This window comes from Echeneis naucrates, chromosome 18, assembly GCF_900963305.1.
Source record: "Echeneis naucrates chromosome 18, fEcheNa1.1, whole genome shotgun sequence".
NCBI lineage: Eukaryota > Metazoa > Chordata > Actinopteri > Carangiformes > Echeneidae > Echeneis > Echeneis naucrates.
This window is the reverse complement of record NC_042528.1, coordinates 15153799-15181490: the sequence shown is the minus strand read 5'-3', so window position 1 is coordinate 15181490 and position 27692 is coordinate 15153799. Positions and strand designations below refer to the sequence as shown.

General features: G+C 43.4%; 20 non-coding genes across 20 annotated transcripts; 11 read left to right on the top strand and 9 right to left on the bottom strand.

Annotated features, from left to right (window-relative positions):
• Positions 1-665: 665 nt before the first annotated feature.
• On the top strand, positions 666-737 carry trnaa-cgc (transfer RNA alanine (anticodon CGC)). The gene has a single exon. It is a non-coding gene; the product is annotated as a tRNA-Ala (tRNA).
• Positions 738-1543: 806 nt separating this feature from the next.
• Positions 1544-1616, bottom strand: trnaa-agc (transfer RNA alanine (anticodon AGC)). Its single transcript has one exon. It is a non-coding gene; the product is annotated as a tRNA-Ala (tRNA).
• Positions 1617-3100: 1484 nt separating this feature from the next.
• trnas-cga (transfer RNA serine (anticodon CGA)) lies at positions 3101-3182 on the bottom strand. The gene has a single exon. It is a non-coding gene; the product is annotated as a tRNA-Ser (tRNA).
• Positions 3183-4195: 1013 nt separating this feature from the next.
• Positions 4196-4267, top strand: trnap-agg (transfer RNA proline (anticodon AGG)). Its single transcript has one exon. It is a non-coding gene; the product is annotated as a tRNA-Pro (tRNA).
• A 393-nt stretch (positions 4268-4660) lies between these two features.
• Positions 4661-4742, bottom strand: trnal-aag (transfer RNA leucine (anticodon AAG)). Its single transcript has one exon. It is a non-coding gene; the product is annotated as a tRNA-Leu (tRNA).
• Positions 4743-5009: 267 nt separating this feature from the next.
• trnat-cgu (transfer RNA threonine (anticodon CGU)) lies at positions 5010-5083 on the top strand. Its single transcript has one exon. It is a non-coding gene; the product is annotated as a tRNA-Thr (tRNA).
• Positions 5084-8877: 3794 nt separating this feature from the next.
• trnat-ugu (transfer RNA threonine (anticodon UGU)) lies at positions 8878-8951 on the bottom strand. Its single transcript has one exon. It is a non-coding gene; the product is annotated as a tRNA-Thr (tRNA).
• A 119-nt stretch (positions 8952-9070) lies between these two features.
• trnaw-cca (transfer RNA tryptophan (anticodon CCA)) lies at positions 9071-9142 on the bottom strand. Its single transcript has one exon. It is a non-coding gene; the product is annotated as a tRNA-Trp (tRNA).
• Positions 9143-14113: 4971 nt separating this feature from the next.
• trnag-ucc (transfer RNA glycine (anticodon UCC)) lies at positions 14114-14185 on the top strand. The gene has a single exon. It is a non-coding gene; the product is annotated as a tRNA-Gly (tRNA).
• A 1418-nt stretch (positions 14186-15603) lies between these two features.
• trnae-cuc (transfer RNA glutamic acid (anticodon CUC)) lies at positions 15604-15675 on the bottom strand. The gene has a single exon. It is a non-coding gene; the product is annotated as a tRNA-Glu (tRNA).
• Positions 15676-15789: 114 nt separating this feature from the next.
• trnap-ugg (transfer RNA proline (anticodon UGG)) lies at positions 15790-15861 on the top strand. The gene has a single exon. It is a non-coding gene; the product is annotated as a tRNA-Pro (tRNA).
• A 1398-nt stretch (positions 15862-17259) lies between these two features.
• trnal-aag (transfer RNA leucine (anticodon AAG)) lies at positions 17260-17341 on the top strand. The gene has a single exon. It is a non-coding gene; the product is annotated as a tRNA-Leu (tRNA).
• Positions 17342-18512: 1171 nt separating this feature from the next.
• Positions 18513-18585, top strand: trnak-uuu (transfer RNA lysine (anticodon UUU)). Its single transcript has one exon. It is a non-coding gene; the product is annotated as a tRNA-Lys (tRNA).
• A 2515-nt stretch (positions 18586-21100) lies between these two features.
• On the bottom strand, positions 21101-21183 carry trnal-cag (transfer RNA leucine (anticodon CAG)). The gene has a single exon. It is a non-coding gene; the product is annotated as a tRNA-Leu (tRNA).
• Positions 21184-22250: 1067 nt separating this feature from the next.
• trnas-aga (transfer RNA serine (anticodon AGA)) lies at positions 22251-22332 on the top strand. Its single transcript has one exon. It is a non-coding gene; the product is annotated as a tRNA-Ser (tRNA).
• An 872-nt stretch (positions 22333-23204) lies between these two features.
• trnaq-uug (transfer RNA glutamine (anticodon UUG)) lies at positions 23205-23276 on the top strand. Its single transcript has one exon. It is a non-coding gene; the product is annotated as a tRNA-Gln (tRNA).
• A 3307-nt stretch (positions 23277-26583) lies between these two features.
• trnac-gca (transfer RNA cysteine (anticodon GCA)) lies at positions 26584-26655 on the bottom strand. Its single transcript has one exon. It is a non-coding gene; the product is annotated as a tRNA-Cys (tRNA).
• Positions 26656-26771: 116 nt separating this feature from the next.
• Positions 26772-26854, bottom strand: trnal-cag (transfer RNA leucine (anticodon CAG)). The gene has a single exon. It is a non-coding gene; the product is annotated as a tRNA-Leu (tRNA).
• Positions 26855-26995: 141 nt separating this feature from the next.
• trnas-gcu (transfer RNA serine (anticodon GCU)) lies at positions 26996-27077 on the top strand. The gene has a single exon. It is a non-coding gene; the product is annotated as a tRNA-Ser (tRNA).
• Positions 27078-27252: 175 nt separating this feature from the next.
• Positions 27253-27340, top strand: trnay-gua (transfer RNA tyrosine (anticodon GUA)). Its single transcript is given in 2 exon segments — positions 27253-27289; positions 27305-27340. It is a non-coding gene; the product is annotated as a tRNA-Tyr (tRNA).
• The last annotated feature ends 352 nt before the right edge of the window (positions 27341-27692 follow it).

Here is a 27692-nt window from a genome sequence, read left to right as displayed (position 1 = left end):
CACAACAGCTTGTGTTTTGATAAGCTGTTAACTCGCAGACTGCGGCTGCATTACTCTGGGACTTCCAACATTTACAACAGGTTTTTCTCTGAAACCGCAAAACTCCGACCTTTGAAACTTCAGGATGTGTTAGAAAACTAAATCACCTATTATATCATTACAGATGTAACACAGGAAATGATATGAAATGAAATGTTTGAATCGAAAAATTGTCCGAATAAATTATGCCAGTTGCCAGTATGTGTCACTTTCCTTACTGAGGAGTGACGTCAGAGCTCCGTCTCACTCAGCGGAGGAACAAAGGAGGAGCTTGTGTTTGAACCTGTGTGAGAAAAACAGAAAAAAGAAGACTCTTTAGCAATGCTGGGGATTGCACCAAAGGATTCATACATGGAAAGCACACATTCTACCACTGAGCTACATTCCCTGCATGGTGTGGCAGCTTTAGCTAACCAGATAGCTTCTGAGCTCCTGCGACAGCTAAAACAGCGATCTGTCTGATGAAACCTTTTGGATGAGATGAGGCCATTGATAATGCTTACTTAAAAATACTTTAAACATGAGCTCTGTGTCACATTCATGCAGCTTGTGTAGAAACAGTTCATTCTGATGGAATGACCTGTCACCTGTCACAGTATCTTAGAAGCCATCTAGTTAGCCATCCAGGAGATGTAGCTCAGTGGGAGAGCGCATGCTTCGCATGTATGAGGCCCCGGGTTCAATCCCCGGCATCTCCAGCATTTATAATGACGCATAGGAAATGCTTAACTGCTCCATATTGTCCTGCTTACTCACTCAAACAAATTAGTGACAACACACATACGTATGTGTGAAAGAGTGGCTGCTGATTTAAAGCTTATTTTTCACGTCATCCAGAGTTCACCCAGCCCCTCATCCACTCTGAAAGGACGCAAAATGGTACCGTTTGTTTCTGCTGTAATGCTTATTTGTGCTGCTGCAGTTTTATCGATGTTAGACATTTTAATTTCTGGTGATGAAGTCACACAGCCCCCCATGTTCTCCAAATGGACCCAAAGTGCAGTTGTCACCAAATTTATCAAACAGTAATGTCAGATGTCAGATGTTTAAAAGAAATGTTATTCTTAATTGAGCTCTTCATTCTGGATATGATTGATTTCACTTTATCTTTGGGTTACTGTACTGGATATCCTTCTTCCTGGTTAAGCTACCTGTGCTACTTTGTTCTGAAAGTCCAATCTCAGTATCCTGTCTGCAGAAGTCTTATATCATAATAGTGAAAACTTTTTTCTCCCCCAACCTATCAATGATCTGGATAGTCTTCATGTCTCCTTCTGGGACAGCTTCAACTTTGGTTGAGGAGGTGAAACCAAGCAAAGATCCAGATAGCAGATACCAGGTCCATCAACAGCTAATGATCAGCTGAAAGCTAAAGGAAACAGTCAAAGCTCCATACACAATAACAGTCCTGCTTCTGTTTACCAAAAGCCTCCAAAGCCCACCCAGGGACCTGCTGTGTTTAGTTCACTTGTTGCTGTATCTCCAACAAAGAGCTAAAGTCTTGTGGAGAATGTGGGCATTGATCCCACTACCTCTCACATGCTAAGCGAGCGCTCTACCATTTGAGCTAATTCCCCTGTACTGGCATGCTAGCATGCAAGCTAAGCTTTGGGAAAAGGCCCCTTTAACAACCTCTGAGTTCACCATCAACAGGTTTCAAAGATATTTAGAAATCATTCACGATGGCCTTAAAGGCAGATATTTAGGATAATTCTAGCTGGAATAGCAGGCTGCAATCAGAAAAGTTCGTTCAGTTGTGTCATGGTTCATTGGTTACAACTAACATTTTGTAGATCAGTATCATACCATGGTTGGCTGTGCAGTGTTTGGATGCTCCAATCAGTCCGAGAAGAGTTACAGCATGTATGGATTCCCCAAGAACCATGAGGGCTGGAAAAGGTGGATGATAATGTGTGTGTGTGTGTGTGTGTGTGTACAAGTACAAATGCAAATAAAGACAAGTATATGCACCATAAAGGGCCTCTTATATAATATAGAGATTGACAATTAAAAAGACGACGCGATTTAATCATTTTACTCCTGGAGATACTTTCACAGCTGCCAAAGTCGTGCGAACAAACTAGCAGACAATCGGTCACCTGCCAAGATAAAAATATATATAATCACACTGTGCACGTGCAAATAAAGAGCCGTATATGCATCATAATCATAGACCAGTAAAGGCAGGTGGAAGGAATTTCAAAAGCCTCGTCCCAGTTTCCTTCCTTAATTCTTGATGGCCCATATTCAGATACTTGAACAGGGATGCAGTTCTCTGGACACATCACATGCAAGGCTTGTCCGGCTCTCGCACCCAAAGCGAGAATCATACCCCTAGACCAACGAGCCTGTGGTGAGTGGGTCTTTTTTTTTTTTTTTTTTTTTTTTTTTAGAAAAAATGTTTCTTTTCATTCTGATCTTTATTCAAGCCTTCTTTATTGACAAGAAAGACCCAACATTAAGGAGGGGTGCACCGGCCCAGGTCGGACACGGAGCAGGTCAAAGCCCCCGTGCCGCTCAGTAGTGGGATCGCGCCCGTGAATAGACGCTGTAGTTCAGCCTGAGTAAGACAGCGGGACCCAGTCTTTATGCTGCTATATATATATATATATATACGGCCTCGGCACGGCCTCATCCTGTATATATATACTTGGCTCCGGAGCCACAGGTTGCCGACCCCTGCCCTAATCTAAGTGATTTTCATGTATTCTTCATTGTGAGACAATGTCAGGGAGGGAATTCAAGTTATATAATGATACATTATATCGTCTATATCAATTTCCATGATCTGAAATTTTTTGTCAGGCTTCCTCTCTTGCCTTTTTTGCAGAAACACTGTTGCAGTGTTGCAGTTCTTCCCCGAAAGTGGAACTAAAAGTGTGTCGCTATCATCGACCTTGATAATGAAAACTGAGCACCAGTTAGTGCTCTGATCCTCTTAGATGAGTCCGAACAACATCACTCAGCTCTCCCATATTTTAATGCCGTGCCAACTACAGACATTCTCCAACATGGTCTGTAGCTCTCTAAGTGGGAAACTTGGTCCATGAAAACAACTAACCGTTGTTGACAGAATTTGAACCTGCGCGGGGAAACCCCAATGGATTTCGAGTCCATCGCCTTAACCACTCGGCCACAACAACTACATAAGCCGCAAGAAAAGTAGAAATACACAAAATAAAACACAAAAAACTAAAAAAGCTGAGCAGAGTGCTGTGGACATGTCTGGACAGTCCAGAGACTGCAAGGAAAAGCTGTAATACAGGAAGTTATTATTGCCATATCTCCAAAGAACTAAACTCTTGTGTAGAAAAAAACTAAAATCTTTTAATCTGAGGGTCCAGGGTTGAAGTCCCTGTTCAGGCGATGCAGCTTCTTCCCTTTAGTGGTTCACATTATAGACTCCACATCAGTGATAGGTGAAGCTGATCTATGAAATAATGAAACCATGAGTCTTCCACAAGCCAAGTTGGTCAAAGTCCAGATCTGAGGGTCCAGGGTTCAAGGCCCATTTGTGCAGGAAAGGTCTTGAGTCTGGCGCCTAAGACCTTTCGTCCATCCTCAGAATCACAACTGCCTTTAATGTCATTGTAATTTACATTACAAGAATTATATTCATAACAGTGGAATGTGTCATTGGCTGATATTGCATGATGTTGTTGCACGGTCCTGTGTTTAGCAGAAGGAAATTGGTGAGTGAAAGAACAAGAGCAGTCGCACCATACAAGCATTTCAAAATAAAAGCCAATTTAGATTATTTTATTTGTATCTTTAGTTCAGATGTAGCAAAGCGCAACAATGCTGTCAATAAGGATCTTCCCCATTTGGGTTACTTGAAGTGATGGTGGCCACTGATGCAATACTCCGTAGCAGCACCACTTTTTTTTGGATCTGAAAATACCCCCAACGTACGTGGCTGACCATCATGACTCTTACCAAAGTTTCTTTAGCATATAATAAACTGTCACATTAACTGTCACATGAATGTGCTGTGTGTAAATAAAAAAAAAAAAAAAAAAAAAAACGCCACAAATGTTCCATCAGTAACCATCAAAGAAGATGCTGATTCTGTGATTCTGTGTCACAAAGGTTTGAATGAATTCAAATGGATGAAAGACTCCTCCCACTTTTTTGTCATGAACTCTGCAGTCCACATGGCTCGTTGGTCTAGGGGTATGATTCTTGCTTAGGGTGCGAGAGGTCCTGGGTTCAAATCCTGGATGAGCCCATCTGTTGCCTTTCAGTCAATAAGGGTGCTAACTGTTACACTATGGAGCTGTGTGAGGTTTGCTGTCTGGTTGTTAGTTGTGGTATCTTGGCAACTGAAGCAAGAGCAATGGTAGTTTTGTGGCTCATGCTGTGCTGAGGAGAAGGGATATTGGTGATTGACTGCTTTTCACAGGAGACAAACTCCTGACCACTAGACCATATGGGATTCGAAGACACTGGATTTAGGCGCCAGTCTCCTGTATCCAATCACCTGTATTTTTCAGGAAAAACATTTTCCCTTACCGGGAATTGAAAAGCTGGTGTTGGTATCATCTGTCACTGTAACTTTTGTTCACAGGGAGATGAAAAGTGCCTGACTTAGTGGATTGGTTTTCATTGACAAGAAACAAACTGGCAGTGGTGGGATTCGAACCCACGCCTCCGAAGAGACTGGAGCCTTAATCCAGCGCCTTGGACCGCTCGGCCACACTACCACTGTATGACTGTCTAAATTCATGCTGGATGTTCACCACCCACTTCTCCAAAGTCCAACAGTGAAGGTTTCAAATCCAGTTCAGTCCAAATAGTTCCAGTTTTGTTGTTGCCTTGCTCCTAATGTTAGATGTTTCCTAATGTTTGCACATGGAAAATACAAACTACACCTTACAGCAGTAGAGGTGAAAGAAAAGCAGCTTCTGTCAGAAGTGGGATTCAAACCCACGCATCAAGGGGAGAATGCGGAGAATGCACTCCTTCAGAGTGGTGCTGTGGCTTAGCTGGTCAAAGCGCCTGTCTCGTAAACAGGAGATCCTGGGTTCAAATCCCAGCAGTGCCTTGTTCATAATGTAAGATGTTGTAGATAGACACTTATACATGTCACACATATCAACTCCCTCCCTTCTCCTGCACTTTTGTTATGTTCTAATATGTCTCTGACTCCACCTTAAACTTTGCTGTCTTACTGTATGATAAATGTGCTATGCAACATGACAACGGGCTCGTCCGGGACCTCTCGCACCCCAAGCGAGAATCATACTCCTTGACCAACGAGCCTTTTACAGCAGGATATTTATGGCATTTAAAATTTAGTCAAAGGAGAACGAGCAGCTTCTTCCTCAATGACTCACTCAACTTCTCTCTCCTGGGTTTGGATTTGAGCCTCTTTCTCAGGAGCACACACAGAAAAAATAAAATTTTCTATTCCAACAATAGAGTGATGTCCTCGTGTATGAATGAATGTTTCACTGATGCACATTTTTACAGAACAACATCAACAACCAATAACTCCACAACGAGACTGTGTGACGTCACTGGAGATCAAAGGCATTTCCTGTCTTTCATTGATCTCCAACATGACACAGATGCATACACACTATCTCACGTTCGCTTCAAATGGATGAGAACAGACACATAGAAATCACCCTGGACTGATGATGTCACAATACTCACAGGATGAAATTCCTCCTTTGAAGCTGCTTTGAAGAATTTCCAAAATCACATGTGATTCAGATGTAAACACAAAGGCTGCCCCACTGTCACCATTCAGAGCAGCTGAGAAGATGATTGATACAAATACATGCTAAGCCAGCAGCCTACCTCCCTACCAGCCTAACTCCTAGCCAGCATGTGCTAACTAATTCAGATGTTCTTAACCCCCACACCCTAAAAACTGATAAAACTTGTCATTGCCTTCTGAAATCACCAACACTATCCCAACAAATAGCACTTACTGCTCTCAGAACACAAGTCTGTGCTTCAGTTGGGGAAATGTTGACGAAAAATTCACTCACTCAGCTGATCTGAAGAAATCTATCAAAACTGGTTTTAATACCATCCAGGACAACCGCAAAGAGAAGCACTTGTACAAAAGGAAGTCGTCTGTGTTTCATAATTGAAATGATCAGTATTGTATTCTAAGAAGATGTTGTTGTCTTTGTCAGTCAGCACTGCCCCAACAAGTAGCACTTACTGAATTCAACAGTCAAGTTAGTGCTCAAGTTAAGGTAACATTTGTGACTTTCAGACTACTTCCTTATCCCCCACCCCCCATATCACTGATAATACCTGCTGTCCTGGTGATTGAAGAAAGGAAGGAATGGCATTCCTCTGCAGATTCCACAGAGATGGGATTTGAGTTTATATGCTGCAGCTCAGCTAGCTATGAGCAGAGTGGCGCAGCGGAAGCGTGCTGGGCCCATAACCCAGAGGTCGATGGATCAAAACCATCCTCTGCTAATGGTGTTTTAGCAACAGCTAGCTGTTCACTATCCAACGTTTGTTATATGTGAAGATGACATCATTACAGTAGTAATTGAAAGGTATCAAAGGCATTTTCTGTCTTTCATTGATCTCCAACGCTACACAGATGCATACGTCACACTCTCGTTCACGTTTGCTTCAAATGGATGAGCACATGCGCACAAAGACGCACAGAAGTGTCCCTGGACTGATCATTGTAACTTTGTGTTATTGTTGTATCTGATAAGTTAAGTACCAGAAACTTTCTATAAAAGTGTATTAGCAGGTTAAAAAGTACTGAGACTTCCACCTGCAGTCTATCTAATGACCACCAGGGGGCGGCTCCACTCTGTGACACAATTATCAATGTGATCAGCTGTTTGCTGAAAGGCTGTGAAGCCCACCAGAGACCTGCTGTGTTTAGTTCACTTGTTGCTGTGTGTAGTTGGAACAGCAGGCTGCAACATCATGTCTCTGTGGGGCGATTGGTCAGCGTGTTCAGCTGTTCACTGAAAGGATGATGGTTTGAGTCCACCCATGGAAGTGGTTTGTCTTATCCACTGGAATTATAGTGGACATGTGGAACCCCAAGATTTGATCTGGAGAAGGTGTATGACCGGGTTCACAGGGATGTTCTGGAGTATGGAGCCATCCCATCACTATATGACAATAAGCTTCCCTTTCCCTGAGACAACTACAGGGTGTAACAGATGTACAGCTGTGGTGAGGACGGGTTACAGGTCTGTAGCTGGAGGACTTTGGCACCATCGGCCTGAGATCTACAGGATTTCAGGATTTCAGGATTTCTGGAAGGAAAACAAACATGAAAAACACAAAGTTAAATTGTAGACACACAGTTGAACTGCAATGGCCGAGAATCAAACCCAGGTCAACTGCTTGGAAGGCAGCTATGCAAACCAAGCAAAGCTCCATATAGCAGATACCAGGTCCATCCACAGCTACTGATCAGCTGAAAGCTAAAAAACTGAGCAGAGCGCTGTGGACTTGAGTGAAACAGTGAAAGGATTTCCCCAACAAGCCTTTTGATCGTAGCTGTAGAATGTCATAAAGATGTTCTGTGGCTGAGCTGCTCACAGGGCCTGTTTCTGCAAACAGAAAATCACCGCACCTCCACTGATGTGATTCAGTTTTCAATTCCTCTGATTCCTCAATCAACTGTTAGTAGAAACTGTGGCACCTTTGGCATTTCCTACAAGCTTTTTATCTCTCATTTCAGCATGCATGGTATAGAGAGTGGAGTGTGTCTTTGGATGAAAGATACACTGTTTGGTTCTGAGTTGATCATTAGTAATCAATCAATGAATGTCATGCCATGTTGCAATCATAAATGCCTTAATTTTTGTCTCCTGTGAAAAGTGGTCAATCACCAAATTTCCCTCTGCTAAACACAAAATTACTGTTTCTCTTGTTCACAGACTGCAGGTAAAAGCTGTAGTACAGGAAGTGTCCTGGGTTGAAATCCCAGTCGAGCCCATAATGTCTTGTAGCCAAAAGAAGTGCCTCACTCTCATGACTCTTACCAAAGTTTGTCTCCTATGAAAAGGCACTCACCAATTTCCTTCTGCTAAACACAGGACCGTGCAACAACATTAACATTTTCTCTTGTTAACTGCAGCCAGGGCCTCAAAGCCTCAGTCTTCTGATCCAAAGTCAAACACCTTGTCCTTTGGGCCATGTGGGGCCCATTTTAATGCCCTGTTGTCAGTTTATTGTCTGTTCTTGTCATATTTCATTTCTTGAAAACCCAGAGGTGGATGATGGAAACCATCCTTTGCTAAGGCAGTGATGCAAATAACAAACAACGTAGAGGAAAAGGACAGCACAGCACAGCCGTAAACTGAAAATGTCACTTCAACTCACTCAACTCACTTGAGTGTTGAGATTATGTTCAAGTCCCAGCTGAGGATAGACACAACTATCACATCTTCAGGTGACAACAAATATGATGAGGTGGCCAAGTGGTTACACACACACACACACTGAATTCCTTTACATTATGAAACATGACTTTAGCTGGAAAGTGAGTTTTTCAAGCAGCAATGTCGGCCCCATAAGCATTCAACAGCATCACTGAGTCAGGAGCAGCACAGTGACGACTGTACACATTACTGGAGAATGTGATAAATGACATTCTCCATGTTTTCCTGTAAATCAGTGCTGCTGAAAAACTGCTGCTGCCAGCTAAAGCGATGTCTCATAATGTAAAGGAACATTCAGTGTGTGTGTGCTCATCTTTCCGCATTCTCCCTTTGATGCATGGGTTCAAATCCCACTTCTGACAGAAGCTGCTTTACCTCGACTGCTATAGGGTGCATTTTGTATTTTCCATGTGCAAGTCCTTCCTATCAACAACATCTAACATTAGGAGCAAGGCACTGCTGGGATTTGAACCCCGGATCTTCTGTTTACAAGACAGGCGCTTTGGCCAGCTAAGCCACAGCACCAATAGTCCTCCCGGAACTCTAAAATTGTCTGTGATGTGAAGAAATGAAATGGATCATCAGAAAAACACTTCCTGCTGCACCACAGAGGGTTTACCAAAAGTGCAAATGAACAGATGATGTGACCCTGACGTGAGTTGAACACGCAACCTTCTGATCTGGAGTCAGATGCACTACCATTGCGCCACAGAGTTGCAAAGCTGTGTCCAAAGGTTTTGAGGAGAGAATGGAAGAAAGAGCTCTGACACATCACAAAAGCACATCCAGAAGGATACTGAGATAGGACTTTCAGAAAAAAGCAGCATAGTAATTATAGTATGGTATCGTAGTAATTATGGTCCACACGAGGCTGCAGCCTCTCTGTGTGAAACTTTGGTTGTTGTTCAGCTGCAGTTAATCATTATTTTCACACTTTAGCTGTTGGTTTGATTTTTCTCCCCTTCTCCATCTGGTGTCCCTTTTTAGACTCCATGAGTGTGACTGAGTGTTTTTCTCCCATTTGTGTTTCCTTCCTCTATGATACAGACACAGACTTTTTCTACACAAGAGTTTAGTTCTTTGGAGATATGGCAATAATAACTTCGTGTATTACAGCTTTTACTTGCAGTCTCTGGACTAGAGAAACAATAGTTTAGAGTAAGAGTCATGATGGTCAGGCACTGATATTGGCAACATAACACAATGGACTCATCCGGGATTTGAACCCTGAACCTCTCGCACCCTAAGCGAGAATCATACCCCGAGAGACTTTCGCAGCATAACATTTACGGCATTCAAAATGTTTTAAACCGAATTTATCATACAGTCAGACTTTTTCTGAGGCGGAGAACTTCTCAGTCATCAAAGCTCTCACACAGAGCATTGATCATACATTACAACATTTATAGTACAGTCAGAAAACCCAATCTGCAGGACAACCACAAGAAATGACAGAAAAACCACCAATCAGGACTATTCATCAACAACAGGATGATGTTCCCTCTGTTCCTCAAAGGGACTTCACCAAGATTGAAACCTGCCATGACAAGTTGTCTCTGATCACTAACATCACTGGCTGGATCTCAAAACTAAACTAAACTCAAAGAGTTTAACTAAATCTAAATCTGTTATGAATTACAGAATTAAAGTCCAGAGTGCTAACGATGACACCATGGAACCACATGTAGCTGTGTGAAGAGTAGCTGCTGCCTCAGTGACAGCTAACAGGGATCCTAACAAGTGATAAACAATAAACAGACATTTCCAATTGTCATCAAAATGTATTCTTTCATCAAATGCTCCTAAACTTCTATTAAAGGCAGCATTATTGCAGCAGGCAGCACTCTATGGTGGAGGTCATGAGAAAAAAGTGGGAGGAGTCTTTGATCTCTGTGATGTCATTAGAACCTTTGTGACATCACAGAATCAGCATCTCCTTTGATGGTTACTGATGGAACAGGAAAAGGTCAGATCCTGATATAATCTTGTGAATCCACAAGTATGCCTTTCTTTGTTTGTGTACCAACAGTCTGAGCTCTGGTTCTGACTTTGTTTTGATGAACCTCATTATTTACACACAGCACATTCAGGACATTAATGTGACAGTTTGTTATATGCTAAAGAAAATCCTTTGTTAGTTGTCTCAGTGGACTTGGCTCATCATGTTTTGCTGACTAACTGGTGTTGGAGTTGTGTAGAAAAAACAGAAAGATCTGACAACAGCTTTGAAAGCAGATACAGTCCATCCAGATAAACTTTGAATTAACCTTAAACAGGTTCCAAGGATATTTAGAGAATGTTCAAGAAGGACCAACATGGACAGGCAGGATTCGAACCCACTACAAAGATCTGACATTCAAAAACACCCACACATAAAGTAACCATTAAAGCCCTGCATGGAGTCATCATGAGCAAACACCAGCTGCTGTTTTCACCCAGGTGGCTGCTACATGGGTTAACCTTGTGACTGTGTCAGCAAAAACATTTTTCTGTTAGGAACTCCTGAATGACTTCAAGGACTTTGCAGCTGGCCAGTACGGGGATTGAACCCATGACCTTGGTGTTATTAGCATGTATTAGTATCAATAATCTTCTCAGCTGTTCTGAATGGTGACAGTGGGGCAGCCTTTGTGTTTACGTCTGAATCACATGTGATTTTGGAAATTCTTCAAAGCAGCTTCAAAGGAAAAGTTTCATTCTGTGAGTATCATGACATCATCAGGTGATGCATCAAAGGCAGCAGCTCTTCAGACTCACACATCACTTCAAACAGTTGAGGAAGTGACACACAACTGTAGCAACGTGGCTAGTTCAGTCGGTAGAGCATGAGAGTCTAAATCTCAAGGTTGTGGGTTTGAGCCCCATGTTGGGTGATTAAATAGCTTTACAGACCCAAAGTTACCCAGCAGAACTCTGCCTCTGCCAGCTGGCCTTCTTCCACGATGGATCCTGGTGCCATGTGTTCACCAGGCAGGTGATACACACTGAATGGACACACACACACTCATATACAGCTAACTGCAATGGTTAGAGTGTGGTGCTGGTAACGCCAAGGTCATGGGTTCAATCCCCATACTGACCACATGCAGCATCTCAGAACGTGATACCTTTCACTCTGTCTGTATGAAACCCCATAGACTTCAACACACTTTGACTTGACTTTCCAGTAGACTGCAGGTGGAAGTCTCAGTACTTTTTAAAAAATGCACAATAAAAATAAAAAAAAATAATTAAAAGCAATTTAACCTAAGAAAAGTCAGACCGAACCTGAACGCTCCATCTGGACTCAGGTTTTGATTGGACCTCAGCTGATGTTAATCAGTGTAATCAGAGCAGAGAGCAGCTCCGGTATAAAACCAGACCAGCTGCCTGCAGACAACAGACCAGACCTTCAGTCTGCTGAGGATCATCGGAGCTGCTGGACTCCAACATGGTGCTGGGACTGTCTCTGAGGTTGGGACTTGGTTCACCTTTCAGTTCATACTGATGTTCTGAAGCTGAAGTAACTTTGTCTGTTTCAGGTTTTCTTGGATGTGTCTGCTGTTCAGCAGTGCTTCTGCTTTTCCTGCAACGAAAGCAGGTAAAGACTGAGTTTCACTTTATTGGTCCAGGTCTTCAGTTTCAGGATAGCCCAACCGGTCTTGGTGCTCCATGAGTTGATGCTCTTCCTGATCCTGCTCTCCTCTGTCCAGATTACAAGTATCCCTACACTGGTTCCTGGAGTTCCAGCGGTGGTGCTGGATCACCAAACCTTCCTTCTGGAGGTTCACATGCTCCCCTGATGCCGCAGGTTGGAGCACCAGTCCAACAGCCCAGTGCTCCATCCAGACCTCTGATGCCTCAGGGTGGAAGCTACGTCAGCCCGGTCCACCATGGACAGAACACTCCAGGATCTCCTGGGCAGCCTCAGCCTGGTTCTGGACTTGGTGGTGATGTGGGTTCCCTCTCTGGTCCTCTATTCCAACCATCTGGTTTTGTGGTTGGTTCTGGATCACCTTCTTGGGACGTTCAGCCTGCAGGTGAAGCCCGCGTCCAGTTCCCTGACCCCAGCACCTGGCTGCCTTCTCGTTCATTCCTAGACTTTGGCGTCTGGGGCTCCGGCGGTGCAGCAAAGATGGGCTCCAGTGAGACGTCCCCTCTGCTGCCACCAACCTTCATCATCCAGCAGAGGAGCGGCTACCTGCGAGCACGAGAGGGCCAGACCCACATGAACTACTCCCCAGAGTACCCTCTGCCCCTCTCTGAGGAACCAGAAGAGCCAACCCAGCTTCCCCCAAAGACCGGGTCCAAAGGAGGTCTACAGAGCTCCAAGCAAGAATCCAGGACCCCTTAAATAAAGAACCTGATCCAGTCTGTTCAATTAAAAATAACAGAATATTTGCTTGTTGGCTCTTTTGGTTTTGTTTCTCAGCTGGTTCCTCAGACGTTGACTTAAACCTCCATGTGACTCTTCTGTGGTGCACTTCCTGACGGTGATGCTTCAGCTCAAAGGAAAATGAGTTCAAACCTAAAAGGAACTGGAATCACTTTACATGTGAATAATGCTGGTCAGCTAGAACTGACTAGAACTTGAACAGGTTTCTTTAAATGTGCTCCAAGTCATTGTAAATGTCTTACTGAATGACAAATGTGGTTTGCCAGGTCATTAATGCCGCACATCTTTCTCCCCTCATGTATCGTTGGCCCTTCTGCACTTAAGATGTTCTATCTTTGGTCAACTTTCCTGGTCTGTGTCACAGGACATCCTGCATTCAAACCCCACCAGTGCTTCGCTCTCAGTGGAGTTCCTGCTCATCACTTAAACAAACTGAAGAAAATCATCAATTCCTGTATTAAAAACTTTACCTGCAGCATCTGGAGAAGAGAAACTGTGTTTTAGTGGTTGGTGCTGTGTTTAGCAGAAAGACATGTGGTGATTGACCTCTTTTAACAGAAGACAGACCTCAGTAAGATCCATGGCAGTCAGGGACTTGTGATTGTGACCTCTCGCACCCTCAGCAAGAATCATCCTAGACCAACGAGCCATTAGCAGCAAGACTTTAATGGCATTCAAAATGTTACACACCGCATTTATGAGATGCTTTGAGTTCAACATGTTTCCCACCACATTTATCATACACTAAGACAATAACCCTAACCCTAACCATTTGTCTGGATCATTTTGTTTGCTTATTTTTTTTTCTGTATCTGTCTGTGCTGCAATGGACAACAGATACACCCTTGACCCCCAGAATCCTCCCTGCAAAGAGGGGGCGCATGGCTGTTGCAATGAAGTTTGACCACATTCTCACTGAAGCCAGGGTGAGTAATTATATCATACTTTACCTGAGTATACATGTGGGTGACAGGGGAAATGGCTTTGAATACAGGTCATTGATTAAACTTATCATGCACCTTAGGTCTCAGTCGGGACCCTCACAGATGCATCTTCTGGCACCGGATGTGAAAGTCAGAGCTAAACTATTCTTTCCACTGACAGCGTTCTAATTCAGCATGTGAGCCTTTGATGGAAATTCAGTCCATAAAAATGGTTGTGCAGCCTGAGTTCAATTCCCAGTCAGGGAAAATGCCTTTCTTTACTGACCCCATGACATAAATATGTTATCATGCACCTGCAGGGTGTTCCAGGTAGGAGGTTCAATAAACTCTGAGTCATACAAAAGGGCTCTGATTTTGGCCATTTTCATGCAATGGTGGTATAGTGGTGAGCATAGCTGCCTTCCAAGCAGTTGACCCGGGTTCGATTCCTAGCCATTGCACTTTACCTGTGTGTCTACAATTTAACTTTACGTTTGTTTTCCTTCCTGAGATCCCAAAATCAGGCCGATGGTGCCAAAGTCCTCCAGCTACAGACCTGTAACCCGTCCTCACCACAGCTGTACATCTGTTACACCCTGTAGTTGTCTCGGGGGAAGGGAAGCTTATTTTCATATAGTGATGGGATGGCTCCATACTCCAGAACATCCCTGTGAACCCGGTCATACACCTTCTCCAAATCAAATCTTCCATGTGTCGACTAAAGTTCCAGTGGATAAGACAAAGCACGTCCCTGGGTGGGCTCAAACCACCATCCTTTCAGTGAACAGCCGAACACATTGATAATTGTGTCACAGAGACAGGTGAGGGACAAATTATGTGATAATTCTGTTTAAATTGCTCTCCTGTTTACAAGACAGGCGCTTTGACCAGCTAAGCCACAGCACCACTCTGAAGTACATGTATATACAGAGGATCTGGTAATGGAAGTGTAATGTGTATACTGCAGCTGAGGTTGATGGTAAAGTGGTTTGTTTTAATGTAGGAGTGCAGCGTTTGGATGCTCCAATCAGTCCGAGAAGGGTTTCCACATGTATGGATTCCCCAAGAACCATGAGGGCTGGAAAACGTGGTGTGTGTGATTGTGTGCGTGTGTGACAGATACAAATGCTAATAAAGATAAGTATATGTACCGCAAAGGGCCTCTGATATAATACAGAGATTGTCAACTGAGATTGAGGTAGTGATTTAATCATTTTACTCCTGGAGATACTTTCACTATATATAATCACACTGTGCAAATGTTGACCAGTTGACCAGTTCCTGTTACACATTACTGGAGAAAGTGATAAATGACATTCTCCATGTTTTCCTGTTAATCAGTGCTGCTTAAAATCTCCTGACATCTTTCAGCTAGATGCATCCAGTATTTTAGGATAGCAGAGGATGGTTTTGATCCATTGACCTCTGGGTTATGGGCCCAGCACGCTTCAGTGAACTGGATTTATTTCCTTTCCTGGATTTACTTCATCATTTCACTGACTCTGTGGATTCAGCTGACAAATGCAAAATACAACCAACATTTAAACTCCTCCCACTTTTTCTCATGACCTCCACCATAGAGTGCTGCCTGCTGCAGTAATGATGATTGGAAACAGTGATGGGACTCCATTGATGATGGCTTTTATAGAGGTTGTGCATGTGCGCAACTCAAGGTGACCATACTCAGAGTTGATTGAACCAACTAAGATCAGCTGTTCTGGAACCAGATACTTAGAGTTTCTCATCTCAGAGTAAGTCAACTCAGAGTTCAGGGATAGACTCAAAGTTCGTTGAAACTCCTACCTGAAATACCCCCCAGGTGCATGATGACATATTTATGTTCTGGGGTCAATCACCTGTATTTTTCAGTAAAAACATTTTCCCTGACCGGGAATCGAACCCGGGCCGCGGCGGTGAGAGCGCCGAATCCTAGCCACTAGACCACCAGGGAGTGTGTGGGCACCAAATGTTGTAGTGTATGATCAATGCTCTGTGTGCGATTTTTGATGACCGAAAGTTCTCCCCCTCAGAACATTTTAAATTCCATAAATGTCCTGCTGTAAACGGCTCGTTGGTCTAGGGGTATGATTCTCGCTTTGGGTGCGAGAGGTCCCGGGTTCAAATCCCGGACGAGCCCATTGTCATGTTGCATGGCACATTTATCAAACAATAAACTTTAAGGTGGAGTCAGAGCAAAACTTGCTTAAGCTAAACTCTCCTCCATTTAAACTCAAATCTGTGAAAAACTTGTGACATGCCCAAACAAATTCCAAATTGGGAGTGAGAACATGTTGGAAAAACATGTGACATGCTTCTTATGTGAGGTGATCATCAGGGATCGCCTCTCTGTTCAGCTCCATTGGGTCGTACAGTCCAATATGTCCCATGTGGTCTGGCAGTGAGGATTCCTGTTTTTCACCCAGGCGGCTTTCAGAATGAGGGTCAGCAATGTAAGGATCTGGTACAGAAGTCATGTGGTTGTGTGATGTTGTGGTGACCCCCAAACAGGACACAACCTCAGTATCATGACAAGTCATGCTGCTGAACAATTAATGCTACAAGCTCTTTCTGTAGATCAAAGCGTTAAGGAGTTCAAACACAGCAAAACATACTGAATGATAAAAATGAAGATTTGAAGAAGGAATTAAAATAGAAGTGATGAACTGTGGATGGCAGCCTGCTGTTGATGCGACCTGTCAGTGTTTAAAGGTAAACATACATTATGCAGACCTGACCACTGTTGTGTCTGTTAGATCTTCAGTCATTCAGCCATTAATGCTGGATGTTCGGTCCAAAAGTCTCCAAAGTCCCACAGTGAAGGCTTCAAATTCACATCTCTCACAGTGTTATCATGACAAGAGAAAGAATATTTGGACAGACTAAGGTGAGCAGAACACAGATGATGAAGGGATTCCAACCCACGTGTGCAGAGCACAATGGATTAGCAGTCCATCACCTTAACCACTCAGCCACCTCGTCATGTTTGTTGTCAAAAAGATGTGGTCTGAACGTTAGACTGATCAGTGGTTCTGCCTTGAGTGGCCTTTTGCACAGGAAGTGCTTATCTTGTGCAACAATCTGATCTCTCAAATATCCACTCAGCTTGGAGTGATTTATCCTGTGTAGTCATCCTACCAAATTACTGACTGAACACAAATGTACATGTGATGACAAAAAAACAGCCATTGGGAAGAAGTTGCAGCACCTGAACAGGGAATTGAACCCTGGATCCTCAGATTAAAAGTCTGATGCTCTTTAATAAGCTCTGACTTCATTTTCCAAGCTGCCCCCTCGTGGTCATTTGATACACTGCAGGTGGAAATCTCAGTACCTTTTAACTACCACACCCACTTTGACACCACAACCTGAATGCAGCAAGCAGAGTGGTGCAGTGGAAGCGTGCTAGGCCACTAACCCAGAGGTTGAGAGATCAAAACCATCCACTGCTGTTTATACACACTGGATTTGAAACCTTCAATGTTAGAAGAAGAAGTGGGTGGTGAACATCCAGCATGAAGTTAGACATCCAACCAGTGGTAGTGTGGCCGAGCGGTCCAAGGCGCTGGATTAAGGCTCCAGTCTCTTCGGAGGCGTGGGTTCGAATCCCACCACTGCCAGTTTGTTTTTTGTCAATGAAAACTAATCGGCTAATTGTCTCCCCGTGAAAACATGTTCAAACTCGTCGTATGAGTGCATGAAGATGTTTAATTCTATCAGGGTGAAAATCGCGGCTCTCCGCTTCCCCCACATGATTTCAATACACTCTTACACTTATTCAACCTCACAATATTTCATGGTGTGGTTGAAAGAGGATGGAGAATATTGGAAATGTAGGTAAAAAAAAACCTGCGCTTGAACCTCACTCAGATACTACCTCAACTTCCTTCGACATATTAGAACAGGATGACTGAAAACCTACGCAGACGTCTTCCACAACAATTTAGGATGAGCACCCTCAGAATAGTATGGGAGTTTTCTCACCTGAGGTCTCCAGTTTAATGTGGGTCAAAATTGCAGACTACAGAATCCACCTGTTATAATGTGAATAGATGGCAACAATGATTGGTTGTTTTCATTGACCAAGTTTCCCAGTTGTGGAGCTACAGAGCATGTTGGAGAATCTCTGTAATCTGCATGACCTGAAAGTATGCCAGTTAGGACTCATCTAAGAGGATCAGATAACTCACTCAGTACTCAGTTATCATTATCAAGGCCGGTGATGTGGATGTGATGTGTGGATCGGTTCACAGCTGAGTGTGAGCTGAGTGTGAGTTTTCCGGGCACTCTGGCTTCTCCGGTGTGTTGAGGGGCCCTTGCTGGCAGTCTGTTCCCCTGAGGTTAGTCTGTGTTGTGCAGGGTGCGTAATTCAGGCATTTTTATCTCCCTGTGAACAAAAGTTACAGAAGGCAGTGAAAGATGATACCAACACAGTCTACGCAACAACCATTAAATTACTATTTCTCTTCAGTGGAGCAGGAACTCCACTGAAAGTGAACCACTGCTGGGGTTTGAATGCAGGATGTCCTGTTCACAAGGCAGACACTTTAACTGCTACAATCTAAGCAGCTAAGATTCAGGTTCCACCAAGATTTGAACTCGAATTGCTAGATTCAGAGTCCAGAGTGCTAACCATTACACCATGGAACCAGGCAGGCGTGTGTGTTCATGCGGATGTGAAAGGAATTTTAGTCTTTTCCAAGGCAAAAGTTGATCAAAATACCTTTGTCCCCAAACACACCTCACAGCAGGAGAGTTGAAAGAAAAGTGGTTTCTTGCAGAAACTCGGAAGCCTGAGTAGCTCAGTCGGTAGAGTATCAGACTTTTAATCTGAGGGTCCAGGGTTAAAGTCCCTGTTCAGGTGATGCAGCTTCTTCCCTTTAGTGGTTCACATTACAGACTCCACAGCAGTGATAGGTGACGCTGATTTATGAAACCATGAGTCTTTCATGTTCAAAGGCAGTAAACTTTGATCAGTGTATTTTGTTATTTGCATCACTGCCTTAGCAGAGGATGGTTTCCATCATCCACCTCTGGGTTTTGGGCCCAGCACTCTTCCACTGCTCCACTGCTGTTTCACACTCAGCTGTGAACCGAACCAATGAGATCCCCGGCATCTCCAGCGGTGATAATGAAGCACATTGTCAGGAGGGACACGTCACAGGCTCCAGTGGAGCGGTAATTTAGGGATCAGAGTGTTGGAGAGCAGAACTCTTTATTGTGCTTCAGATACTCTGTTTGGTTCTGAGCTAATCATTAATAATCAACAAATGAATGATCAATAAGCTTCACAGCTGTTCTGAAGTGTGGCAGACTTTGTGTTTACATCTGAATCACGTGATTTTGGAAATTCTTTGAAACAGCTTCAAAGGAAAGACTTTCATTCTGTGAGTACTGTGACATCATCAGGTGACATCATCTGGTGATGTATCAAAGGCAGCAGCTCTTCAGACTCACATCACAGTAAGTTTTGTGTCTTATTTGGCTCCATTTGGTGGAAGCTGTGAATCGCAGGATTCAGGGGGAATACATCCATACATACATCTTCACTGAAATAATGACACCTGTGAGAAAGCTCAAAGCTGTGTCCAAAGGTTTGGAGGAGTGAATGGCAGAAAGATGTCTTTGAAGCCATTTGGACACACAACCAGTCAGCGTGCAGCATTCAACCTCACAATATTTCATGTGGACTGGACTCACTTTAATGGGCTATTTTTCAGCTTCTGTCGTCAGAATGGCTGAGCGGTCTAAGGCGCTGCGTTCAGGCCGCAGTCTCCCCTGGAGACTCCAGGACAAGTATCAAATATGACGAGGTGTCTGAGTGGTTAATGTCTCAAAAGTTAGGTTAGCTCAGCTGGTTGGAGCGTGGTGCTAATAACCCCAGTCATGGATTAGATCCCCACTCTGCGATAAATGACATTCTCCATGTTTTCCTGTAAATCAGTGCTTCAAAAATGTTGAAATGAAAACATAAATGTTACTGAGTGTTATTTTCTCGTTTGTTTTTACTTTTTCTATGATACAGATACATACGGTTTCAGAGAACAACTGCAGAGATGACCCTTCTGCTTTGTTGAGGTGATGAGGAGGAACTCCACTGAGAGCGAAGCAGCTGCTCCTTTCTGATGCTCCACTGACTGAGCTACAGATGATTCAGTAACAGCTGAGTTATCTTTAGTCCAACAACTGCTGTCCATTCCTACCACAGGGAGCCACAGGCTTTAGTGTTTTCAGTCCTAACCCCTTTATTGTGAAAAAGTCAAATTCACATTTTATACAGATTTTTCTCCACTTTGGAAGAGTTTGGTTAACAAACTTTACAAAACACTGTCAGGAGTCCAGACCAGAATGCCCTTTAGCACCTTTAAGGCATTGCAGCTAATGGCTCGTTGGTCCTGGGGGTATGATTCTCGCTTCGGGTGTGAGAGGTCCCAGGTTCAAAGACAAGCCCTTAGTGTTATGTCGCCAATATCAGTGCCTGACCATCATGACTCTTCCCAAAGTTTGTCTCCTGTGAAAAGCGGTCAATCACCACATTTCCATCTGCTCAACACAGCAACAACCACTTTGTCTTGTCCAGAAACTGCAAGCAAAAGCTGTAATACAGGAAGTGATGAGCAGGAACTCCACCGAGAGTGAAGCACTGCTGGGGTTTGAATGCAGAATCTTCTGTTTATAAGACAGACACTTTAAGCAGCTCAGCATCATAACCTCTATAAAAAGCCATCATCAATGGAGATCCAGTTATTTCAACCCAGCGGAGTTGGAGGTCTGAAAGCAGGCCCATGGAGAGGATGAGAACATGTTTCCCCGTAAATATAACACCGCTGCAGCAGCAAAGGAGAAACAGCATGAGAAGCATTTACTACTCAAGTCAACGTGTAAGTTTGGATGTACTCTTCAATTGATTTTACATTTACCTTTAAGAGATCGTAGTTTACAGTTACAAATATAAATGGGAATAAAATCAGATTTTCATTTCATCATCAAGAGGATGTCTCCACATGCACACTTGTTCTTGGTGTTTTCACTAATTGTTAAATAAAAAAATACAATTTCATTCATCCAAGCGTAATTAGTTGTTATGTAATATATATTTTCTGTGTGGCTTAGTCTTAAAATTATAATGGTTGTGTGATCAACTCCTGCCTGAAATTTGCTTAAAAATTTGGACGCACAGAGGCTCAAAATTTGCATTTCCTCATACGTGTGGAGTGGACAAAACCAGGTTGTTTCAATTTTCCAAGGACAGAATGGCAATATTTCAACATGTCAAAGGAATTTTGGTCTTTTAAAAGTTTGGGCGGTCAAAAGTAGACCAAAAGAACTTTGTCCCCAAACACACCTTGCTGCAGTTGAGGTGAAAGAAAAGTGGTCTCTGTCAGAAGTGGGATTTGAACCCACGCCTCCAGGCGAGACTGCGACCTGAACGCAGCGCCTTAGACCGCTCGGCCATTCTGACGACAAAAGCTGCAAAAATAGCCGAAAAATTTGCTGAAAAATTAGCCCATCAAGAGACAGAGACATGCAGATCTTTTCCTGTTGCAGCCTGCTATTCCAGCTAGAATTATCCTAAATATCTGCCTTTAAGGCCACGAATGATTTCTAAATATCTTTGAAACCTGTTGATGGTGAACTCAGAGGTTGTTAAAGGGCCTTTTCCCAAAGCTTAGCTTGCATGCTAGCATGCCAGTACAGGGGAATTAGCTCAAATGGTAGAGCGCTCGCTTAGCATGTGAGAGGTGTGATCGAGTGGGATCGATGCCCACATTCTCCACAAGACTTTAAGTTGCACCAATGGCCACCATCACTTTGAGTTACCGATGTGGGATAGATCCTCAGGACAGTTTTGTGCTTTGCTTTACCGTGTTGTTTCTCTGCAAGCCTTTGATGGAAGTTCAGTCCACAAAATGGTTGTATCAAATCTTCATCAAGTTAGAGCGTGGATTTGAACCCAGGACCTCTCGCACCCAAAGCCAGAATCATACCCCTAGACCATTGGATATTCCTCCTATGTCATATTTGGTATCATATTGATTTTAAATGGGTACTTTTTTCACGAGCTTTTTTCACGAGCCCTGAGTATTGCGTTGCCAATGTCACTGCCTGACCATCATGACTCTTCCCAAAGTTTGTCTCCTGTGAAAAGTGGCCAATCACCACATTTCCATCTGCTCAACACAGCAACAACCACTTTGTCTTGTCCAGAAACTGCAAGTAAAAGCTGTAATACAGGAAGTGATGAGCAGGAACTCCACTGAGAGTGAAGCTCTGCTGGGGTTTGAATGCAGGATGTCCTGTTTATAAGACAGACACTTTAAGCAGCTCAGCATCAGTGCTGCCAGTTTCTCTGCAGTTTTTCTCTAAAACCACGTCTGTGTCAGTCAACGCTTGTGCTCCTCACAATTGTGTGTCACTTCCACAAAGGTTGAAAGCTGTGCTTCCACACAACAAGAAGGTGTCCTGTCCTTTGAGTAGAAAACTATCCAGGCTGCAAAATGCTGAGTCACAGGAGCATTGCTGTGCATGGTTGTTGTGGCCGAGTGGTTAAGGCGATGGACTAGAAATCCATTGGGGTTTCCCCGCGCAGGTTTGAATCCTGCCAACAACATTTAGTTCCTTTTATGGACCAAGTTTCCCATTTGGGGAGAGACACAGCTGAGTGCTGTTGTTAGGACTCATCTAAGAGGAGGAGAGCTCTCACTGGTGCTCAGTTATCATTATCAAGGCCGGTGATAGGGACACACCTTTAGTTCCACTTCCAGGTCATGGAAGCAATAATGAGAAGTCATTTCTACTGTGTGCTGTGCTGAAATAGCTCATTTGGGAGAGCGTTAGATTGAAGGTTTAAAGGTCCCTGTTTCAATCCCAGGTTTAAGCAGCTATTGTGGGTCCTTTCAAAGACAATCCCTGAGCTTTGTTTTTTAATTATGGAGTTAAAGTCACTTAGTGTAACACATCACTGATTCTATGTCTCCAACATGAATGCCTTTTATACCAGGCATTGTTTCTTAAAACAATGAGTTAACTTTTTGCTACAGAAAAAACAAGAACAACCATTTCAAAAAGCCAATTTTGATTGTTTTATTTTCAGCTCAGTCCCCAAATTGGAACCTCACAGTGACAGTAGCTGCTGGATATAAGATCATATCACAGGATACACAGCTTGGGCTACTGGCAGTGGTGGGATTCAAACCCACGCCTCCGAAGAGACTGGAGCCTAAATCCAGTGCCTTGGACCGCTCGCCCACACTACCATACACTTGTGTAGAATACTGTCTTAAACAGGTTCATTCCAATGTTGTGTGTTGTGTTCTTGTGTGTCCAAAAGGCGTCTTTGACTTGTCTTTGCAAAAGAAAAAAAAACACAGAAGCACACATTCACCATATAAGAAGTGGAGACGGTTTGGCTCCATCACTGACATCCCTCGACACTGGAACCTCGAGCCAGCACCTTTGATAAAGATCAGCTAACAGTCCTGTGGTTCCATGGTGTAATGGTTAGCACTCTGGACTTTGAATCCAGTGATCCGAGTTCAAATCTCGGTGGAACCTCTGTCTTCTGATTTAATGGGACAGTGACTACATGTAACTCCACTCCACCCAAACAGTGGTCCAACCCTGAGCAGAGAGGAGGCTTCATGAACCAGTTTCTCTTTTCACCTGCTGCAGCAGCTCAGAGCCTCTGTGTTTCAGTAAAGGTCCAAAGAGGATGTAGCTCAGTGGTAGAGGACATGCCATATTGTGAATGAAGCTCACAGGACAGTCATGGTCACATACTCTTCTCTCCTCCAAACCTTTGAGGTTTCTCATCATGTCATTCCTTCTGTGACGGTGGTAGAGTGGCCGAGCAGTCTGACCTGCTGGATTAAGGCTCAAGTCTCTTCAGAGGCAAATAGTTTCAACTGCCAGCTTGTTATATCTGTAGTATCTAACATTGTGAACAAGGCACTGCTGTGATTCAAACCAAGGAGACAGGTACTTTGACCAGCTAAGCCACAGCACCACTCTGAAGTACATGTATATGCAGAGGATCTGGTGATGGAAGTGTAATGTGTATACTGCAGCTGAGGTTGATGGTAAAGTGGTTTGTTTTAATGTAGGACTCTGCATCTACCTGAACCTGTTTGACTGCAGATGTGCATTTTCATTTGGACCCCAGGAAGAGTAGCTGCTGCCTCAGTGACAGCTAACAGGGATCCTGACAAGTGATAAACAATAAACAGACATTTCCAATCATCATCAAAATGTATTCTTTCATCAAATGTTCCTAAACTTCTATTAAAGGCAGCATTATTGCAGCAGTCAGCACCGTCGTACAGTGTTGGGGAAGTTACTTTAAAATGGAATCAGTGACAGATTACTAATCACTGTAAAAGGGATGAAACAGAACTATTTCATTCCTTCAAAAAGCTGTAAGATAAATATATTCAACCACTTTTTGATTCATTTTATTCCATTCAGAAAGTAAAAATAATATATTTTATGACATCGTTACACACAGTGACATATTTCAAGTGTTTATTTCTTTTAATATTGCTCACTGTGACCTCCAGCTGATGAAAAGTAGTTTGTTTCAACGACATTTGACTTTACCCACAGAACTGCTGGGATTTAAACAGAGAGACTGCTGTGTCCTTTTAATTGAACTGAACTTCTGCAGTTACATGAGGACCCAGTCAAGCGCTGGTATGCTGATGAAACTTTGAAGTTAATACGACCAACTAGTTAATAAGACCAACTAAGCCACAGCACCACTCTGAAGTGCAGAGATGTACAGAGGATCTGAAAATATCGCAATATAAGTGGCTGACCATCATGACTGCTACCAAAGTTTGTCTCCTGTGAAAAGCAATCAATCACCAATTTCCCTTCTCCTCAGCACAGCATGAGCCACAAAGTTACTGTTGCTTCACTTTACAAGATACTGCAAATAACACAACCAGCCAACCTCACACAGCTCCATATAATAAGAGTTAGCTCCCCTGACGACTACAAGGCAACAGCTGGGCTCATCCAGGATTTGAACCCAGGATCTCTCACCCCCTAAGCAAGAATTATACCACGAGACCTTCTCTGGTGGTCTCGTGGCTTGGATTCAATACTCTCACCACTGTGGCTGGGGTTTGATTCCCAGTCAGGGAAAGTGCTTTTATTTACGAAAAAATACAGGTTCTGAGGTTATTCTGAGATGGAGAAATACTGAGTATCTGGTTCCAGAACAGCGGACAGGAGTCGGTTCAGTCAACATTTAGAATAATTCTAGCTGGAACTGCAGACTGGAACATCATAAAGTACTTCAGAAAGTACTTTGCATTTTAAACATAACAGCTGAAGAAGGGGACATTTTACTTCTAAATCCCTCCTGATAGCCAGCAGGAGCTTCACTTGGACTTTGCTCACACTTCTGGAATATCCAGGCAGGGAAGGTTTCAGCTGTGGTCTTGTTATTGTTACAATACTTAACTACAATACTTAAGTCAGGAAACTGTGACAAGGCTTTTGAAATTCCTTCCACCTGCCTCCAACAAAATGTTCATGAAATATGCCAAACTTTAAAATTTAAAATGTGATGAAGTAACAGTAATGAAGTAACATAGTTTGTTCGCAGTTGTGAACCATGACGCAACTGAACATCTTCTTTTCTCACCTATTTTGCTTCATCTGCTTTTTAGTGTCCAGGACACAGAGGAAGAGGATGTCTCCACATGCACACTTGTTCTTGATGTTTTCACTTACTGTTAAAGTAAAAAAATAAGATTTTAATTCATCCAAGTGTAATTAGTTGTTATGTGATATATATTATATATATTATATATATATATATATACATAAAATAACTTTGTCCCCAAACACACCTGACAGCAGTAGAGGTGAAAGAAAAGCAGTTTCTGTCAGAAGTGGGATTTGAATTCACACATCAAGGGGAGGTTTTTCACTCAGACAGCTGTTTGCCACTGTTGGTTGAGGGCGTTCCTCCTTCCTGTTTCTCCAGCATTCTGGGGCTGAGGGGCTCACAGTGGGCGGAGGCTGCATCCATCAGAGAATGTCTCTCCTGGCTTGCCAATTCTAATAAGAATACATGTCCCATATGGTCTAGCGGTCAGGATTCCTGGTTTTCACCCAGGTTCAAATCCCGATATGGGAATTCTCTTGGATTACACGACACAAACCTGTGGAGGTGAAAAGGCTCCAGTGATGTAGAGCTCCTGGCACGTCAGTAGACCTCCTTTTTGTGAGCTCCCCTGTCCTGGTGAAGAGGGCAACACCTGGCAGGTCCTGTTGGCACTCTGGACCCTCCAGATGTGCTCCATCCTCCCACTGCCCAGCAGGGTAACTCCAAAGGAGTCATTGCTACTGTTTCATCTGAAAATTCTGTCATTCCGTGAATCAAAATGGCAGCATGGTATTGCATGGTACGTCGCACAATACTGTAATTAATATTTAACCCTGACTAGTCTGCAGCTCAGCTGCCTCATACACAGCTAACTGCAACTGTGTAGCTGACACTGTGCTATCAAAGCTAGCATCAACTCTTCTGTTTCCTCATCAGAGACTGGCAGAATGAATGTGATGCAGATTTTTACAGAACATCCAACCTTCCAACCACCATAATTAATTGAATTTTTGGTAGGATGACTAGGATGACTATGCTGACTGGATAATTGAGATATCAGTGTTAGACAAGATAAGTACTTCCTGTGCTTCATTAGCAGAGAGACAACAGGGTAAAGCAAAGCACAACAGTGTCCTGAGGACCTATCCCACATCGAAGTGATGGTGGCCATTGGTGCAATCCTGAAATGAGAAACATCACAGTGAAAAGGTTTGTGTTTGCATGTGAAAACACATAGCGTTTGGCAGGGGGCACCCAGATTTGAACTGGGGACCGCTTGATCTGCAGTGAAACACTCTACCACTGAGCTACACCCCCCATTAACACACACAGCAATTTTGGTCTTTCAAAAGTTTGGGCGGTCAAAAGTAGGCCAAAACAACTTTGTCCACAAACAAAACTTGCTGCACTAGAGGTGAAAGAAAAGCACTTTCTGTCAGAAGTGGGATTTGAACCCACGCCTCCAGGGGAGACTGCAACCTGAACGCAGCTCCTTAGACCGCTCGGCCATTCTGACAACGAAAGCCAGTAAATGAGCCGAAAAATTTCTTGAAAAATTAGCCCATCAAGCGACAGAGACATGCAGAACTTGTCCTGTTGCAGCCTGCTATTCCAGCTAGAATTATCCTAAATATCTGCCTTTGAGGCCATCAAACATGACGAGGTGGCCGAGTGGTTAAGGCGATGGACTGCTAATCCATTGTGCTCTGCACGCATGGGTTCGAATCCCATCCTTGTCGGTGGTTGCTTTAGTCTGTCTAAGTTGCAGCCTGCTATTCCAGTCAGAATTATCCTCAACGTCAGCTGGTTAGAGCGTGGATCATACTGTGATAAATGACTTTCTCCATGTTTTCCCTAACCCAAATCTGTAAAAATTAGTCAAAGGAGACAAGAAGAGGAGAGGTTGACCGGCTCCCTTCGATAGCTCAGTTGGTAGAGCGGAGGACTGTAGAGGCTTACAGCTGAAATCCTTCGGTCGCTGGTTCAACTCTGGCTCGAAGGAGGTCTTTATTTTCATCAGCCTCATCCAGCATGGTGATGAGTCTTCCTACAGACAGGAGGTGACCACTGTTGTATCACTTTTCATGTAGAGCAGCTGTGTTTTATATTGCAAGCAGCACTGAGTTTCTAATATTCAGGAATTGAAATCCCAGTATTCCACAAGACAGGCAGAGATCTTATCCGCAAAAAGGGGTTTAAACAAAGAACATCCCTGAAAACTAGTAAATTAAGCATTTTCCAGCAGAACATCCACATAAATCATGTTTTTAGTAGTTTGTGAAGAGATTTCAGCAAGAGGATTGTATTTTTCTTGATATGTGACAAACTGACTCTACATGGTGAATTGCTTGTGG